The sequence below is a fragment of the Lutra lutra genome, chromosome 7 (assembly GCF_902655055.1).
Source record: "Lutra lutra chromosome 7, mLutLut1.2, whole genome shotgun sequence".
NCBI lineage: Eukaryota > Metazoa > Chordata > Mammalia > Carnivora > Mustelidae > Lutra > Lutra lutra.
The window spans coordinates 83,938,264-83,958,583 of NC_062284.1; the positions used below are offsets into that span (position 1 = coordinate 83,938,264).

The 20,320-nt window shown below is 40.0% G+C and overlaps 1 pseudogene; it reads right to left on the reverse strand.

Annotated features, from left to right (window-relative positions):
* Positions 1 to 18,890: 18,890 nt before the first annotated feature.
* LOC125104741 (Y-box-binding protein 1-like) lies at positions 18,891 to 20,099 on the reverse strand (annotated as a pseudogene).
* Between the last annotated feature and the right edge of the window lie 221 nt (positions 20,100 to 20,320).

The following is a 20,320-nucleotide window of genomic DNA, read 5'->3' on the forward strand; positions in this document are numbered from 1 at the left end:
TGTGTGACTTTTTGCCCTCTAGGAGCAGCCCAGATAAATCACTGCTTAGGCACTTAGCACACAAGGAGAAGAAGATTCCAATTTTCCAGAGAGGGCCATTTGTTTAATTTATTTCACTGCTAGGGAGTTGTGGAAATGGTGCTGATGTAGACTGGGAAAGAACACCATCGAGCCCTCCAGGTTTTAGTCTCTGATAGGACAGTCCAAATGTTCTCACCAGTTTCTCTTACGAAAAGGTTTGAAAATGCCTTCTCTTCCTTCAACTGCATGGTAAGTTAATGAGTGAGTTCATTGCATTGTTATTCTGTATACCTTACACCTACATTATAAATATTCTTGGCATTTATTCATTTGTTAATAAAAAAATTTTAATGAAAAATCCACCCCCATACACAAAAAGAAATAAAATGCCTTAACCTTTATGCCAACTGGAAAAGCTATCACTTTGCAGAAAGCAAGTCAGGGTGTAAGATTCTTCACAGGTGGTTAAATTTATCATATATCCAAGAGACAGATCGTTGCACTAGGAAATTGAAAACCTGGGTTCTAATCCCAGCTCTGTTGGTAGATAAGGCCATTAGTCATTAAGCTCCTCAAGGACAGGAATTCTGTCCTGCCCCTATTTTCTTCTAGTTAATTTTTAACAGATAAATTGTGTATGATCTGTTTGCCTAAAATATATAATATTACAAATATAGATGAAGTCCCCTTGGACCTCCTCAGAGGTTTCCCCATCACAAACCAAGAGATAACCACTATTATAATCTGATATGTATCTTTTCCAGGCTATTCGCCTACACTACAGAAATTGTGTAGTATTGATTTTGGTGGGGATGAGGTCTTTTTTTTCTTCACATAAGTGGTCATAGAGTACATACAACTCTGAAAACTGCTCTTTTCACTCTACGATATATTTCCGAAATCAATCCATGTTGATGTAGATAGCTCTAATACATTCTTCTGAATTTCTGTGTACTGTTTCAGCATATAAACATACCATGTCCTGTCTATCCACTCCAGGCATGGTTAGGTTGTTTCCAATTGTTATTGATACAAATAATTTTCATAGATACTGTCAAATTGCCCTCCAAAGTCAGAGCTCATTTTACCATTCCCACCAGAAGTATAGGAAAGCAGACCTCTTCCCACAACTCAATAATACTCGATATTAATAAACTTAATCATTGTCACACTAGCAGGTAAAAATAAAATCATATCTTGTGGTGATTTTAATTTCCATTTCCTCACTAGCTTAGTGAGGGTGAACATCTTATCAAATGTGTTCTTTAAGATTTATCTATTTTAGGGAAGAGGTAAGATTGTGGAGGAGTAGCAGACTGAAATGACATCAGGTCACAGGAGTTCAGCTAGATAGTTATCAAACCATTCTGAACACCTACAAACTCAACAGGTGATCAAAGAGAAGAAGAGCAGCAATTCTAGGAACAGAAAATCAACCACTTTCTGAAAGGAGGATCTGTGGAGAAGTGAGTCCGAGGCAACGGGAAGATAGACTGTGGAGGTTGGGGCCAGCTCCCGGAAAGTGGTGGAGCAACGGAACACAAAATTAGAACTTTTAAAAGTCTGCTCCACTGAGAGGCATCGCTCCAGAGGCTAAGCAGGGATGGAGCTTTCATGGGAACAGTGTGGTCTCAGAACCCATGCGGTCACTGAAAGATCGTGGGTGTCTGAGTATGGCAGAGTTCCCAGGTATCAGAGGGGGGAAAGCTGAGTGCAGAGACAGAGCCAAGGAATAAGCTCTCAGCTCAGGGTTACCCTAAACCATGATCCGCGACACAGTCACGCCACTGCTCTTTGACCAGGGATCCCACAAGTGGCAGATCTGGGGAGACTTACCCTCCTCCTCTGGAAGCAGGAATCAGCTGGGTTTGGAGACTCCAAATGGGGCCATGCGTCAGAAACAGAAATACTCGGTCACAGGCTGGGTGAGCCCACAGCACGGGGGAGACCAGGGAGACAGGAGCGATTGAGTGCTATTTTCTGAGGGCGCACTGAGAGGGGGACCCTGAGCTCTCAGCTCCTCCAAGCTGGAGACTGGGAGGCTGCCATTTTCATTCCTGTCCTCCAGAGCTCTATGGAAAGCACTCAAGGAGCAAAACCTCCTGAAAGGAAACCAGAGCTGATTTCTTAGCCTGGACCCTGGCTGGTGCAATTCTGCCTCAGGCAAAGGCATTTGAGAATCACTGCAACAGGCCCCTCCCCCAGAAGATCAGCAAGAACATCCAGCCAAGACCAAGCTCACCGATCAAGGAAAACAGTGGAATTCCAGAGGAGGGGAAAGCAATGTATAGAATTCATGGCTTTCTCACCATGATCCTTTAGTCTTGAAAAATTAAATTAAATTTTTTTAATTTTATTTTTTTCTTATTCTAATTTTTTTAACTTTTCCTCCTTCCTCTTTTAATCTTTTTTAACTAGTTTATCTTAACAACACCTTTCTTTAAAAAAACTTTTTAAACCTTCATTATTATAGTCATATTTTATCCTTCATTGTATTTAACCTTACTTTTTGTATACATATAGGGGGGATTTTTTTCTAAAATATTTTGGGATACAATTTCTTCTAATAGATCAAAATATACCTTAAATCGGGCACAGGGCTTTGTTCTAGTCTCCAGCCTGAGCACATTCTCTCCCTGCACCCGTTTTTTTTTTTTTTTTCATTCTTTTTCCAACTAGCTTTTCTTATCAAGTCCTTTCTTCGAATTTTTTTAAATTTTCATCTTTATAGTCATATTCCATCCCTTCATCATATTTACCCTTATTCTTGTATATATTTAAGTTTTTTTTTTTTTTAATTTTGGGAGGTAGTTTCTTCTAAGAGACCAAAAGACACCCAAAATCAAGTGGGTGGCTCTGTTCTATTCACCATTCTAATATATATACATATATTTTTTTTTCTTTTTACCCCCTTTCTTCTCCCACCAGTTTGGGGTCTCCTCTGATTTGGTTAGCATACATTTTTCTGAGGTCTTTGCCACCCTTTTAGTATTTTATTCCCTCATTCATATATTCTTATCTGGATAAAATGACAAGGTAGAAAAACTCACCACAAAAAAAGAACAAGAGGCAGTAGTGATGACTAGGGACCTAATCAATACAGACATTGGCAATATGTCAGATCTGGAGTTCAGAACGATGATTCTCAAGGTGCTAGCTGGGCTCGAAAAAGACATGGAGGATATTAAAGAAACCCTTTCTGGAGAAATAAAAGAACTAAAATATAACCAAGCTGAAATCAAAAAAGGAATTAATGAGGTGCAATCAAGAATGGAGGCTCTTAGTGCTGGGATTGATGAGACAGAAGAGAGAATTAGCGATATGACAGAGAATAAAGAAGCTGAACAAAAGAGAGACAAACAACTACTGGACCATGAGGGGAGAATTCGAGAAATAAGTGATTCCATAAAACAAAACAATATTAGAATAATTGGGATTCCAGAAGAAGAAGAAAGAGAGAGGGGGGCCGAAGGTACATTGGAGCAAATTATAATAGAGAATTTCCCTGATATGGCAAAGGGAACAAACATCAAAATCCAGGAGGCACAGAAACCCCCCTCAAAAATCAATAAAAACAGGTCCACACCCCATCATCTAATAATAAAACTGACAAGTCTTAGTGACAAAGAGAAAATCCTGAAAGAAGCCTGGGACAAGAAGTCTGTAACATAAAATGGTAGAAATATTTGGCTGGCAGCAGACTTATCCACAGAGACCTGGCAGGCCAGAAAGAACTGGCATGATATATTCAGAGCACTAAATGAGAAAAATATGCAGCCAAGAATACTATATCCAGCTAGGCTATCATTGAAAATAGAAGGAGAGATAAAAAGCTTCCAGGACAAACAAAAATTAAAAGAATTTGCAAGCACTAAACCATCCCTACAGGAAATATTGAAAGGGGTCCTCTAAGCAAAGAGAGAGCCTAAAAGTAGTAGACCAGAAAGGAACAGAGACAATATACAGTAACAGTCATCTTACAGGCAATACAATGGCACTAAATTCATATCTTTCAATACTTACACTGAACGTAAAAGGGGTAAATACCCCAATCAAAAGACACAAGGTATCAGAATGAATTTTTTTTAAAAAAGAAAACATCAGTATGCTGTCTGCAAGAAACTCATTTTAAACCCAAAGACACCTCCAGATTTAAAGTGAGGGTGGAAAACAATTTACCATGCTAAGGGACATCAAAAGAAAGCTGGGGTGGCAATCCTTATATCACATAAATTAGATTTTAAGCCAAAGACTATAATAAGAGATGAGGAAGGACACTATATCATACTCAAAGGGTCTGTCCAACAAGAAGATCTAACAATTTTAAATATCTATGCCCCTAACATGGGAGCAGCCAACTATATAAACCAATTAATAACAAAATCAAAGAACCACATTGACAATAATACAATAATAGTAGAGGACTTTAACATCCCCCCTCACTGAAATGGACAGATCATCCAAGCAAAAGATCAACAAGGAAATAAAGGCCTTAAATGACACACTGGACCAGATGGACATCACAGATATATTCAGAACTTTCCGTCCTAAAGCAACAAATATACATTCTTCTCCAGTGCATATGGAACATTTTCCAGAGCAGATCACATCCTGGGTCACAAATCAGGTCTCAACTGGTACAAAAAATTGGGATCATTCCCTGCATATTTTCAGACCACAATGCTCTGAAGCCAGAACTCAATCACAAGAGGAAAGCTGGAAAGAACCCAAAAACATGGAGGCTAAATAGCATCCTACTAGGGGTGCCTGGGTGGCTCAGTGGGTTAGGCCTCTGCCTTCAGCTCAGGTCATGATCCCGGGGTCCTGGGATCGAGCCCCATGTCAGGCTCTCTGCTTAGCAGAGAGACTGCTTCCCTTCCTCTCTCTCTGCCTGCCTCTTGGCCTACTTGTGATCTCTCTCTGTCAAATAAATAAATAAAATTTAAAAAAAAAAAGAGCATCCTACTAAAGAATGAATGGGTCAACCATGAAATTAAAGAAGAACTGAAAAAATTCATGGAAACAAATGGAAATGAAAACACAACTGTTCAAAACCTGTGGGACACAGCAAAGGCAGTCCTGGGAGGAAAATATATAGCGATACAACCTTTCTCAAGAAACAAGAAAGGTCTCAAATACACAACCTAACCCTACACCCTAAAGGAGATGGAGGAAGAACAGCAAAGAAAGCCTAAACCCAGCAGGAGAAGAGAAATAATAAAGATCAGAGCAGAAATCAATGAAATAGAAACCAAAAGGACTGTAGAACAATTCAACGAAACTAGGACCTGGTTCTTTAAAAGAATTAATAAGATTGATAAACCCCTGGCCACACTGATCAAAAAGAAAAGAGAAAGGACCCAATTAAATAAAATCATGAATGAAAGAGGAGAGATCACAACCAACACCAAAGAAGTACAAACAATTATAAGAACATATGATGAGCAACTATACGCCAGCAAATTGGACAATCTAGAAGAAATGGAGGCATTCCTAGAAACAAATAAACTACCAAAACTGAACCAGAAAGAAATAGAAAACCTGAACAGACTGATAACCAGTAAGGAGATTGAAGCAGTCATCAAAAATCTCCCAACAAACAAGAGCCCAGGGTCAGATGGTTCCCCAGGGGAATTCTACCAAACATTTAAAGAAGAATTAATTCCTATTCTCCCGAAACTGTTCCAAAAAATAGAAATGGAAGGAAAACGGCCAAACTCATTTTATGAGGCCAGCATTACCTAGATCCCAAAACCAGACAAAGACCCCATCAAAAAAGAGAATTACAGACCAATAACCTTGGTGAACACAGATGCAAAAATTCTCACCAAAACATTAGCCAATAGGATCCAACAGTACATCAAAAGGATTATTCACCACGACCAAGTGGGATTTATTCCTGGGCTGCAAGTTTGGTTCAACATCCACAAATCAATCAATGTGATACAATACATTAATAAAAGAAAGAACAAGAACCATATGATACTCTCAATAGATGCTGAAAAAGCATTTGACAAAGTACAGCATCCTTTCTTGATCAAAACCCTTCAACGGGTAGGGATAGAGGGTACATACCTTAGTATCATCAAAGCCATCTATGAAAAACCCACAGTGAATATCATTCTCAATGGAGAAAATCTGAGAACTTTTCTGCTAAGGTCAGGAACATGGCAGGGATGTCCATTATCACCACTGCTATTCAACATAGTACTAGAAGTCCTGGCCTCAGCAATCAGACAACAAAAAGAATTTAAAGGCATCTGAATCAGCAAAGAAGAAGTCAAACTCTCACTCTTTGCAGATGATTTGGTACTTTATGTGGAAAACCCAAAAGACTTCACTCCAAATCTCCTAGAACTTGTACAGGAAATCAGTAAAGTGTCAGGATATAAAATCAATGCACAGAAATCAGTTGCATTTCTATACACCAACAAAAAGACAGAAGAAAGAGAAATTAAGGAGTCCATCCCATTTACAATTGTACCCAAAACCTTAAGATACCAAGGAAGAAACCTAACCAAAGAGGCAAAGAATCTGTACTCAGAAAACTATAAAGTACTCATGAAAGAAAATTAGGAGGACACAAAGAAATAGAAAAACATTCCATGCTCATGGGTTGGAAGAATAAATATTGTGAAAGTCTATGCTACCTAAAGCAATCTACACGTTTAATGCAATCCCTACCAAAATACCATCCTTTTTTTTCAAAGAAATGGAACAAATAATCCTAAAATTTATATGGAACCAGAAAAGACCTCAAATAGCCAGGGGAAGGTTGAAAAAGAAACCCAAAGTTGGTAGCATCACAATTCCAGACTTCAAGCTCTATTACAAAGCTGTCATCATCAAGACGGTATGGTACTGGCACAAAAACAGACACATAGATCAATGGAACAGAATAGAAAGCCCAGAAATAGACCCTCAACTCTGGTCAACTAATCTTTGACAAAACAGGAAAGAATGTCCAATGGAAAAAGGATAGTCTCTTCAACAAATGGTGTTGGGAAAATTGGATAGCCACATGCAAAAGAACGAAACAGGACAATTTCCTTATACCACACACCAAAAATAGACTCAAAGTGGATGAAAGACCTCAATGTGAGACAGGAATCCACCAAAATCCTAGAGGAGAACACAGGCAGCAACCTCTTTAACCTCAGTAGCAGCAACTTCTTCCTAGAAACATCGTGAAAGGCAAGGGAAGCAAGGGCAAAAATGAACTAGCGGGACTTCATCAAGATCAAAAGCTTTTGCACAGCAAAGGAAACAGTCAACAAAACCAAAAGACAACCAACAGAATGGGAGAAGATATTTGCCAATGACATCAGATAAAGGTCTAGTATCCAAATCTATAAAGAACTTATCAAACTCAATACCCAGAGAACAAATAATCCAATCAAGAAATGGGCAAAGGACATGAACAGACATTTCTGCAAAGAAGACATCCAGATGGCCAACAGACACAGGAGAAAGTGCTCCACATCACTCACCATCAGGGAAATACAAATCAAAACGACAATGAGATACCACCTCACACCAGTCAGAATGGCTAAAATTAACAAGTCAGGAAACGACAGATACTGGTGAGGATGCGGAGAAAGGGGAACCCTCCCACACTGTTGGTGGGAATGCAAGCTGGTGCAGCCACTCTGGAAAACAGCATGGAGGTTCCTCAAAAAGTTGAAAATAGAGCTACCCTATGACCCATCAATCACACTACTGGGTATTTACCCTAAAGATACAAATGTAGTGATCCAAAGGGGCATGTGCACCCGAATGTTTAAAGCAGCAATGTCCACAATAGCCAAACTATGGAAAGAGCCTGGATGTCCATCAACAGATAAAGGGATAAAGAAGATGCGATATATACAGAATGCTCCGTAGCTATCCAAAGAAATGCAATCTTGCCATTTGCAATGAGGTGGATGTAACTAGATGGTATTATGCTGAGCGAAATAAATCAATCAGAAAAAGACAATTATCATATGATCTCCCTGATATGAGGAATTTAAGAGGCAGAGTGGGGGTTTTCAGGGGTAGGGAAGGAAATACTGAAACAAGATGGGATCAGGAGGGAGAAAAACCATAAGAGACTCTTAATCTCACCAAACAAACTGAGGGTTGCTGAGGGAAGGGGGGTATGGAGAGGGTGGTTGGGTTATAGACATTGGGGAGGGTACGTGCTATGGTAAGTGCTGTGAAGTGTGTAAGCCTGACAATTCACGGACCTGTACCCCTGGGGCAAATAATACATTATATCTTAATAAAAATAATTAATAAACAAAAAAAAGATTTATTTATTTTAGATAGAGAGAATGTGAGGAGGGAGAAGGGCAGAGCGAGAGGGAGAGAATCCTCAAGCAGACTCCCCACTGAGCAGAGAGCTCGCAGCAGAGCTCGATCCAAGGATTCATGACCTCAGCTGAAATCAAGAGACTGACGCTCAACCAACTGAGCCACCCAGGTGCCCCTCACCAAACGTTCTTTAACCTTTTCTGTTTTCCTTCTCTGTGACTCCCATGTCTATATCATTTACTCATTTGTCTGTTGATTTACTTGTCCTTTTCCTGTGGATTTGTAGGGTTCTTTATAAATTGTGGATACTAATTCTTTTTGTTCTTTTTTTTTTTTTAAAGATTTTATTTATTTATCTGACAGAGAGAAATCACAAGTAGGCGAGAGGCAGGCAGAGAGAGAGGAGGAAGCAGGCTCCCTGCTGAGCAGAGAGCCCGACGCGGGGCTCGATCCCAGGACCCTGAGATCATGACCTGAGCCGAAGGCAGCAGCTTAACCCACTGAGCCACCCAGGCGCCCCACTAATTCTTTTTGTTATACATGTTGGTTGTGTTCACCTCTGGAGACCCACAGGCAGCCGAGCGTCTGGCTCTTCATAAGAGGTAGTAATGATTTGTTGACTACATGAATAAATAAATGTTGCCTGAACACACCACATATTGGACAATCACTCTGGCTCACAACGGGGCTATGGTATTTTCATTACAGTTGACCCTTGAGCAACACAGGTTTGAAATGCGGGTCCACTTATACACAGATCGTTTTTGATAAGTACAGCATGGTACTGAAAATGTATTTTCTCTTCCTTACACTTTTCTTCATAACATTTTCTTCTCTCCAGCTTACTTTATCATAAGAATACAGTATATAATACACGTAACATACAAAATATGGGTTACTCAACTATTTGTGTTCTCAGTAAGGCAGTCAGTCAACACTAGGCTAGTCATAGTTAAGTTTGGAGGGAGTCAAAATTTATACACTTATTTTTCTACTGGGCAGACATTAGCACCCCCCCCCCCGCCGTCCCCACATTATTCAAGGGTCATTTGTATTTAGTTATGAAGACCACAAAAGTAGGTACATTAAATATGAACCAGTGAATGCTAGGCACTACTCATTTCTGAATCCCCAATTCTTTGGGCAAGACCTTCTACAGAATAGCCATTCCATAAAGGTTGAATGAATTAAAAACCAGAATGGAGAAATCAAAAGAGTATCCTCCCTGTCCTCCCTGAGAAACCAAATTTTCCATCCCATAATAAACTAAGTTTTTTAAGAGTTGTAATAAAGGCTGGCATACAGCTGGTACAGAAAAACATTCTATCTCCACTTGGCTCCAAATCTCCTGATCTCCCCTGCAAAAATGGGAAATTAGAGCCAGAGTGGATACCTCATAAGAAAAGTAAATAAAAACAAAATGAACACTCTGGGCCACTTGACTCATGGAATTCAAGTTAAAATCTGATCATTTCATCTACTCTTTTCTTCCATTGGGGACCAGGGAAAGGGCTGGGGGGTCAGGCAGCTTCTCCCCTTGCCCAGCTCTTCCTCCTTCTCTTCTTCCCACATCCTTATCTCTCTGCTTAAAGGTGCTCCTGTTTTGTGGGTTTTTTTTTTTTTCTTTCCAGATTATTGTTCTTTTCTATATGGCATTGATCCCTGGATTTTCCTGGATTGTCATGATTTCTGTTGAAAGACTCTCACAGCAGAAACACCACCCACATTTATATACATATAAATGTGTTTCTTTTCTTCTGCTTTCTTGCTCCAACAGGGTTCTATGGAGCTATTTGGCTTAATTATTTCTGGCACTTTGCCCATCAAAATGTGCAATCCTTCAAAGGGATAGAAATGACAGTGAATCTGCCTCCTCCCAAGCAAATGAGATTTTCATTTGAATCCTGTTGTCTTGGAAACAAGTGAGTTTCATTGAACATACACCTACCATAATGGTTAAAATATCAGCTAGAGGCATGACTCCCACACAATCCATTCTCTGTCTTGCTCAAATCACAAGTTGGTTGGCTGCTGGAGTGGAAACAGACTGAGAGTCAAGACATCAACATGCTAACGGTATCTCTGAACCTATCCACATGGTTCTAGGCAAGTCGTAAAACCTTTTTGAGACTTTATTCCTTTTGAAAAAAATGGGAATAATACTACCTTGTCCTTGTATCTCAGACATATTGTGAAGATTGAAAGAGAAAAGAAATTTGAAAGCACTTTGAAAACTAGCAAGGCATCCCCTAGTTCAGCCATACTGGGATTAAAAGTAACAGGTCAATCATCAGGGAAATGTAAATCAATGCTACGGTAAGGTATCACCTCACACCAGTCAGAATAACTAAAATCAACAACACGAGAAATAACAGGTGTTGGGGAGGATGTTGAGAAAGGGAACCTCTTATAGTGTTGGTGGGAATGCAAACTGGGGCAGCCACTCTGGAAACAGTATGGAGGTTCCTCAAAAAGTTGAAAATAGGAGCGCCTGAGTGCCTCAGCCAGTAGAGGATTTGACTCTTAATCTCAGAGTTGTGAGTTCAAGCCCCATAATAGGCATAGAGTTTATTTAAAAAATAAAAAGATTAAAAATAGAACTACCCTACAACCTAGTAAGTGCACTCATAGGTACTTACCCAAAGAATACAAAAATACTAATTCAAATAGACACATGCACCCCAGTGTTTACAACAATATTATCTACTATAGCCAAATTATGGAAACAGCCCAAGTGTCCACTGACTGGTGAGTGAATAAAGAAAATGTGGTGTACACACATACACGCACATACATATACAATGGAATATTACTCAGCCATAAAAAAGAATGAAATCTTGCCATTTGCAATGTATGGGTGGAGTTAGAGAGTATATTATGCTAAGTGAAATAAGTCAGTCAGAGAAAGACAAATACCACATGATTTCACTCATATATAGAATTTAAGAAACAAAACAAATGAGCATGGGGAAAAAAAAAAGAGAGTAAGAGAGAGAGGCAAACCAAGAAAACAGACTCCCAGCTATAGAGAACAGACTGATGGTTACTGGGGAGAGGTGGGTGGGGGGTTGGGTTAAATAAGTGATGGGGATTAGGGAGTGCCCTTGTTGTGATAAGCACTGGGTGATGCATGGAAGTACTGAATCATTAGATTGTACACCTAATACTAACGTCACACTGTATGTTGACTGAAATTTAAACAAAAACTTATTAAAAAATAAGAGAGATAAAAAATAAATAAAGTACCTACTGAGACTTTGACTACTTCTAGATCTCATTAGCAGAGCCTAGAGCTTTCTAGGAGCCAAAGGAGCACCCTGAGAATCAGATTCAGATTCCTAGGAAACTCCAGTTTAGATCACTCACATCTGAAAGGGGATGTGATGTACCAGACTTCTCCACATCTAAACACTTTCTTGGAGCACCTTGAACAAGAAACCAACCCAGTACCATGAAAAATGTGGTATCAAAGACCACATTTATGTCTCCTACACACATTTAAGATGTGTGTGATCTTGGGTTAATCACATAACCTCTTTGGCTCTCAGTTTCATCATCTGAACAACAGGAGATTTATGCCTCTGTATTTACTCTCCCACAACTATTGAGGTTGTCAAATAATATCTGTAACAAACATTTTTAGTTGTAAAGCAGTATATTAACATCAGTTATTAAATCAGAAAGGCAATAGGGGCAGATCCTGGCTTTGCCCCTTCATGGATAGTGACACTTAACAAATTAACTTAAATACCCTGTGCCTCCATTACAATTATTCATAGGGTTGTTTTAAGAATTAAATGAGCCAGGGCACCTGGGTGGCTCAGTGGGTTAAGCCTCTGCCTTCAGCTTGGGTTATGATCTCAGGGTCCTGGGATGGAGTCCCGCGTCGGGCTCTCTGCTCAGCGGGGAGCCTGCTTCCTCCTCTCTCTCTCTGCCTGCCTCTCTGCCTACTTGTGATCTTTCTCTGTGTGTCAAATAAATAAATAAAATCTTTTTTAAAATTTTTTTAAAAAGAATTAAATGAGCCAATGCACTGAAAACGGTATATAAGAACATAATAAGCATTAGTAAATGTTAGCCATTATTTTTCATCTTGGTCTTTTGACATCTGCTCTATATTTGTTATGGTCACCCCTCAAAAGTAGAAGGGATCCCCACCCAATGTTTGATTCCAGTGTCAAAACTGATGACACCACAAACAGATATCAAGGCATATAAAAAAGGCTTATTAATTAAGGATAATTGAGGTCTCTGGTGGAAGGCAGGGCAGGGCTCTCAAGCAGGTCCAAAACTGCTTTAGAGAACAAGGAAAGGAAACTATTCTGGGTTTTTTGTGTGGTTGGAGTAATGAGGAGTCTGGTATATGTGTCCTCACATGGGGCAGGTTGCTGTCTCCTGCCAGTGCCCATAGGAGAACTCACTTTCTTATCAGCCTGCCAAGAAGTGTGCCCCAAAGGAAAGAGGAAAGAGTAAGGCTTAAAATTTGTTAGTAAGGCTTAAAATATGTTCTTCATTATAACATCATACAGGTGCCTCGCACTTCTTAAGCTTATAGCTAAGCATAAGGAAAACATCTTGTTAGCAGCCCCCTTTATCAAGTTTTAATAGTTCTTCAGCTAATACTCTTGGGTTTTTTTTATGATAATTACACAGTCTGTAAATAATGAGAACTTTCTATTTTCTAACAGTTCTAATAGTTACATATCCTATTTATTTTTCTTATCTTAATGCATTGGCTAGAATATACAAAATTAAATAATAATAGTGACAGTGGACATTCTCACCTTGTTCCTGGCTTTAATAGGAAGGTCTTTAGTACTTTGTATTAAGAATCATCTTACCTATTGGTTTGAGATTGATTTTTTCCTACCATATTAAGAAAGTTTCCATCCATTCTCTTAGCATATTAGTAGATGTTATCAGAAATAAACATTAATCTGCATTAAATGCCTTTATGAAATATACCAGCATGAATTTACATTTTAACTATTTGTTGTTATCTTGAATATAGGATTTTCCATAAATGAATGGAACATATTTTTTTTTTAAGATTTTGTTTATTTAGGGGCACCTGGGTGGTTCAGTCGTTAGGCGTCTGCCTTCAGCTCAGGTCATGATCCCATGGTCCTGGGATCGAGCGCCACATCAGGCTCCCTGCTCAGCAGGAGGCCTGCTTCTCCCTCTCCCACTCCCCCTGCTTGTATTCCCTCTCTCTGTCAAATAAATAAATAAAATCTTTTTAAAAAAGATTTTATTTTAAAAATAAAATATCTTTTATTAAGATATAATAATTTATTTTATTAAAATAAAATAAAAAAATCTTTTTAAAAGATTTTATTTATTTATTTGACAGAGAGAGCAAGAGTGCACAGACACAAGCAGGGGGAGAGGCAGAGGGAGAGAGAAAGGGAGAAGCTCCACTGAGCAAGGAGCCTGATATGGGACTCAATCCCAGGCCCCTGGAACCATGACCTGAGCTGAAGGCAGACGTGTAACTGACTGAGCCACCCAGGTGCCCTGGAACATTTCTTCATTCAACTGATTATTATTGGACACAGAATATCAGAAACTTGGACTTTAATCTTAGTTGTATTTTACTCCCAGATCCAAAATTTAGGACCTTATTATAATATTCACAAGGACTAAAATTAAGGATAATTTTTTTCTATGTACCATATTTCTGGTGAGGGGAAAGCTAAAGGGACAACAGACATGTATTTTAAACCCTCATATAATCCATTGTGGGATTCAAATGAAAGTTTCCAATTTTTCATTTCTAATTATTCCAGGACTCACTTGAAAAATGTTCATTTAGATTTTTATAGCCTACATAAAAGACTTCTAAAAGTCTTGCTCCTTCTCACTCCTGAGGTAATTTTATATGCTACCAGCAATTTGCATTATCTCTTTTGTTTAAAACAGAAGAGACCACTCTAGCCAACGTAAATGCCATGAATACAAACTGAGAAATGATACCACTTCCTGAAGGCCTGTTGAAGTCCTTAGTATGTGACAGATTCTTAAACAAAAAGTTTGCTAAAAAGCAAAACTCTCCAAAATCCTCAGCCTGGGTATTCTGAGGACAGAGATGGAGTGAGGGCTAATAAGAGACTCAGATTTCCAGCACTGGGACACAGAGAATGAAAATGAGGCTCAGTGAAGTTTAGTAACTTGACCAATGTCACAAAGCTAGTAAATGGTGGCTCCAGATTTGGATCACAGAACTTGCTGACTATAAAATCATACAGGCTTTGTGCCAGGCTAAGATTAGAGATCATTGTCACAGACTTATTCAACTATTCCTTAAAGCAACACACATACTGTCTTATTTAGGTTGTTTTCAGCTGAAAATAGCAAGATACCCCAGGTGCCAGGGCTTCAGCACAGAAGTCTAAGGTAAGGCAACTACAGCATTGGTTCATTGGCAGCTAAACATCATAGGTCTATCTGGGCTCCAAAAATAGTATCAAGCAGCAAATCCTCACCCAGTAATGTCCAAAGCAGGAAAGAACTCTTCTCCCAGTTGTGATGCTTACTAGGTGAGAAAAACATTCAAAGTCCCCCAGCAGGCACCCCCTTATATCTCACTGGCCAGTTTTGGGTTTGATGCCCCCTCCTAAGCACTCACCGGCAAGAGGGAATTACTACCATTGACTCAAACTAATCATCATTTTCTCCCTGGAGCTTGGAAGGGCCCCACCATTCCTGGGGCATATGGCCACACAGTACCTTAGCAAAATAGGGTTCATTGGCAGGAAAGGGGTAGAGTCACTGATAGCGTGCAGCTAACACTATTGCCACATTCACATCACCATCCTCATCTACAGAGACCCCAGGGGTTTGCCTTTGCCTCAGTTTCCCTGGACTTTGTATCCTGCTAATGTCTGAGATGAGAGTTTTCAAAGTAAAGAGAAAAGATGTCCAGTCCACTTCTCACAACCAATGGCAATGAGTCAACTATGTAATGAAGCAACAAGGAAACTAAATCAAAGGGACAGGATAACAATTATAAGCAAAGACCACTTCTTAAAAGAACTTACAGTAAGGACGCCTGGGTGGCTCAGTCGGTTAAGCAGCTGCCTTCAGCTCAGGTCATGGTTCAATGGTCCTGAGATCAAGTCCCATGTATGGCTCCTTGTTCAGTGGGGAGCCTGCTTCTTCCTCTGAGTGCTGCTCCCCCACTTGTGCGCTCGCTCGCTCTCTCACTCTCTCTCTCTGAGAAAAATAAATAAATAAAATCTTTTTAAAAAAAAGAATATTGCATGGAGCACTGTGTGTGGTGCATAAACAATGAATTCTGGAACACTGAAAAGAAATAAAATTAAATTAAATTTTTAAAAAAAGAAAAGAAATTACAGTAAAACAAAAGAACATAAGCTACTGGGGGGCCAAGAGGCTCTAAATCCAAATAAAGAACAGAATTTCTCACATAAATCAATGCAAGCTCTACAGCTTCAGGAAAGGCTGGGCAGGAAAACTATAGACTCCTGCTAGGCATCATACCCAAGATAGAAAAAATGAACATAGGGAAAGAAAATAATAACAACAATAATAATAATAATATTTCATCCATACTCGAATTTTATTCAATGAAATTCAATAGGCACTAATGATCCACTAACCCTTTCAATGCCCCCAAGCAATATGCTGAGCTACACAGGAGTACCAGGCATGCATCAGACCAGGTTTCTGCCTTCAAGGAGCTTACGACGAAAAAAATCACACACTTGGAGGAAAATTTGCTTTAAACAAATTGTTTTCCACACTTGATTTTGGTGAAATTTAATTTGGCTAAATGACTTTAGGGGGTCGATCTCCAGCAAAACTGTCTGCTGCCCATGTGAGCAACAACCTGTAGAATGTCATAAGTAATATACAATGAATACAAATAGGCTTTTGGGATTGCTGAGAGGTGGGAGGAAAGAATTTCTGAAGGGGCATTTAAAAGGGTCTTGAGGAATGTGTAGGAGTGTAACAGACTTAGAGGGGAAGGGAACAGTGTGCCATGGCCTGTATTGTGAGAGCGAGTTCCTGCACTGGAAGAGATATCTATTCCGTTTCCTCATGGATACAAAAAAGTTTTTTAGGTCCGGCTCTCTTTTCAAAAACAACTGCTCTAGTTGGCCAGAAACAAGCACCAATTTAATCCAGCCGTCTTTTTTTTCAGTTGTTCCAACCAGACCTCTGTTTGCCCTCCTGTTTGCCATCCTAGGTTTTTCCTACCTGCCACCACTGCTGGCTAAGTCAAGAGAATATGAGCGGTGACCACAGGCATTCGAGAATGTTCCTCAGACTATCAATCCCTACCCAAACCTGTACAAAGGGACTACATCAGGAAGGCCTTATAATCCCTTCATTTTCCCAGTTTGAGGAAAGCCCTTCAGGATCCAAGCCTGGGATTCCTCCTCCCAATTTCTTGTGACGGTCATAAAACAACTCTCTCTTAAAGGGAATACTCCCTTTATGGAGAAAACCGCTCCACTCTTGAAGTTATTCAGATAAAGTCTGCCTTCTCTGGCCTTTGATGGGAGGAGGATATACAGCAACCAAATTCGATAGCCAGATGACTAAGGTTCCTGAACGTCTAGCACTTAGTGGTGTTGCTCAACAGTATCCTTTTTTTTCTCTAAATACTTTTTTTTTTCTCTTCCTCTGTTTCTCTCCGAGTTGGAGCCTCCCCCATGAAATTGAAAGATTTCTAGTAGAAATTCCTTTGTTGCATCAGCTTTGGAAATATGGATCACAGTATTCTGTGAAAAACATTTATTACCCTGAACTGTGACTCAGACATTGTTGCATTTCTGGGGTTATAGATTTTCTTTCAGCTAAACTAAGGCTCTAAGTCACAGTGACAGTTCTAATGTGTGTAATACCACAGTACCAGATTCTATTACACACATATTTTTGCTAGAGGTTTACGATGTTAAAAATATTTCTTCTTTTTTCCAATACCTTTCTGTACCTGTTGTGTAAATATATTAGAACCTATAACACCAAAGTCAATTTCCAGATGAAATGTGCATAACAACAGTAGTTTGTCCCTTAAAGAAAAAAAAAAAAAGAAAAAGCGGGTGGGGGGAGGGGGAGGCTACATCCAAGCTAATGCTATTCAAGCACAATACTGAATTGTAATAAAAGATGAATGAGAGAAAGTGTGTGCCATTGTGAGGCATGGAGAAGGTTACAGAAAGCTGAGGCCTGGAAAGGATTTATCATGGGTGTTGCTGAAGGCATTGTGTTGAGAAATCTGCAGACTTATTTGCAAGTGTATTTTGTGGGAAAACAGAGCAGTCTACTGAGGAAAGAATTTCCAGAGATTATCTTTTATACAAGATTAAGATAAAACTTAAGAAATATGTGAGAGAAATCGCAACTGATTCTCAAGGGAGTGGAACTTCTAATCCATCAGGGGGTCCCATCAATTCCATAAATGCAGGAAGAGGTCTTTGTTAAAGTACCCTCGGGACTGTAATTTTTCAAGGTAGGTGAGAAAAGGTGCACATGGAAGAATGAAGTGGACTTCATTAGCACACCCTCTTGCAAAGCCTTAATCCATTAGAATCATGCCAACCAATCCTCCCACATTTCTTTAACATCCAAATTTTATTTAACACTCACAGTCGTTCTCCTGGATATTTAACCATCTTTCTCTTTCTCCTATAAGAATCCAGTGTGACGAATGCTTTCATAGGGGGAAAAAAAAGCTGATGGCAGTCGATTGAGTCACCTGATGCAGAGAGTTTGAAAAGATCAGAGAGATTCAGAAATTCCTTCTATTGACTATGTTTTAACTTCTCATACTTTTTTATCTCCCAATTAATCAATAACAAAAAAGCAAAATTAACCAAGTTGCACTTGACCTTCCCTTCCATAGCTCCTACACTCATGAGGAAGTGGTAAATGATAAAATGATCTCAAGGAGACAGAATGAGACTGACGGACAGACTGACCCAGTTAGCGCCCTATGCCTCAGCGCGTGATAAGGTTCACCTCAGAGTACCCCTCCGCCAAAGGAAGAATAATTATGATTTTGTCCAATTTCAGCTTACTCGGTAATTACTAAAAAAAAAACTTTGAAAATGTATGGGCTTTCATTTTTTGTGTGTGATATTTATTTTTTGTTTTGTTTGTAGGGGGAATGTAGTACTTCACTGTCTTGTTTCATTTGTAAATCCAGAATTCCATAAAAAGACAAATATTACAATTCTCATTAAAGGTATCTAGTACCATAAAAATATGTATGCCCTTTAATCTAGTAATTCTACTTAGGTGAATCCTGCTACAAAAAATTATCTAACATGCAAAAATATTTTATATGCAAAAGTATTTTATATGCAGAAATATTTTGCATTTCCAGTACAGAAGGAGGAAATACTCTCTCTTTTTTTTTTTTAATTATTTAAGACCTTTATTAACGGGTGCTTGCCACTTGTTGACTTTTTTGAAAAAATCAAGTTGTAAACTTTTATTACAAATTAAAAATGAGGTTCTTAAAAATCTCAACTTCAGATATGAAACAATTTAAAAACCTTTAAAGGTGTATTGAGAAAAACCAGGCTTTTTTTTTTTTTCTTAAAAAAAAGTTTGTCATTACCAAAAAGAGACGTCTTAAGGTAAAAATAATAAAAACCCCATGCTGCATAGATAATGCAGATAGTTCTATTTATCTGGTGAATGGGCAAAATGCAAGCACTTAAGGTCTTCAGCTCCAAGCTTTTGTTCATTTCTTATTGCTGGAATTTCATCTTCATTTCTTCGCGTTGGATGACTAAAGCGGATGATGGTGGAGATGGTAAGCTGGCATTTACTCAGCCCCGCCCTGCTCAGCCTCCTGAGCGGAGGAATCCTCAGCTGGTGGATCCGCTGCTTTTGTCTCTTTGCCATCTTGTGGTTTAGGGTTTTCTGGGTGTGGGTGTCTGCGTCCGTAATTGAAGTTGCCGCGGTACTGATGTTGAGGTGGCTGCTGACCCTGGGTCTCATCTCCTTGATTTTCCTTATGTTCCTCGTTGCCATCTTCTCTAGGCTGTCTTTGGCGAGGAGGACCCCTGCGGAATCGTGGTCTATAACCCCAATACGTATTCTGTCTCCCTGGTCTACCTTGTTCTCCTGCACCCTGCTTGTCAGCACCTTCCATCACTTCTCCCTGCACAGGAGGGTTGGAATACTGTGGTCCACGTATGTAGTAAGGTGGGAACCGTCGCCTGCGGTAGGGCCGGCGCTGTTGGGCCTGGCCTTCGGGAGCACTTTCCGATCCCTCGTTCTTTTCCCCACTCTCACTGTTCTGGTAATTTTGCTGGTAGTTGCGTGGAGGACCCCTGCGACGTGGATAGCATCTATAATGGTTACGGTCTGCTGCATATTTACTGCCTGGCACTGGAACTCCACCAGGTCCTGTCACATTTGCTGCCTCCGCACCCTCTTCTCCTTCAACAACATCAAACTCCACAGTCTCTCCATCTCCTACACTGCGAAGGTACTTCCTGGGGTTATTCTTTACAGCAGTCTGGTGTACAAATACATCTTCCTTGGTATCATTCCTGTTGATGAAACCATATCTGTTTCTTACATTGAACCATTTTACTGTTCCCAAAACCTTCGTTGCGATGACCTTGTTGTCCCCGCTGGCAGGCGCCGCCGATGTGAGGCCGTCGGGGCCCTCGCTCCCTGCGCCGCTGCCCGTGGTGCCAGGCTTGGTGTCGGCTGTGCTGAGGGCGGGGGCGGTGGAGGGGGGCGGCAGGTGGCTGCTAGGTCTCGGCCTCGCTGCTCATGGTTGCGGTGATGGTGATTGGGGTGGGCTGCAGCAGCCGTGGCTCCTCCCGGGTGTGATGGTAACTAGGCCAGCGGCGGCGGTGGGACTGCTCAGGGCTCTCTGGGGTCCGCTCTCCGCTCCCGCTACGGATCGAACTCAGGAAATACTCTCTTAATTACCTACTCAGTAGCCACATTCCTCCCCTTCTTTCCTTGATAACTCCCTTAATAATGTGTTTGAGTAGAATTGGCACAT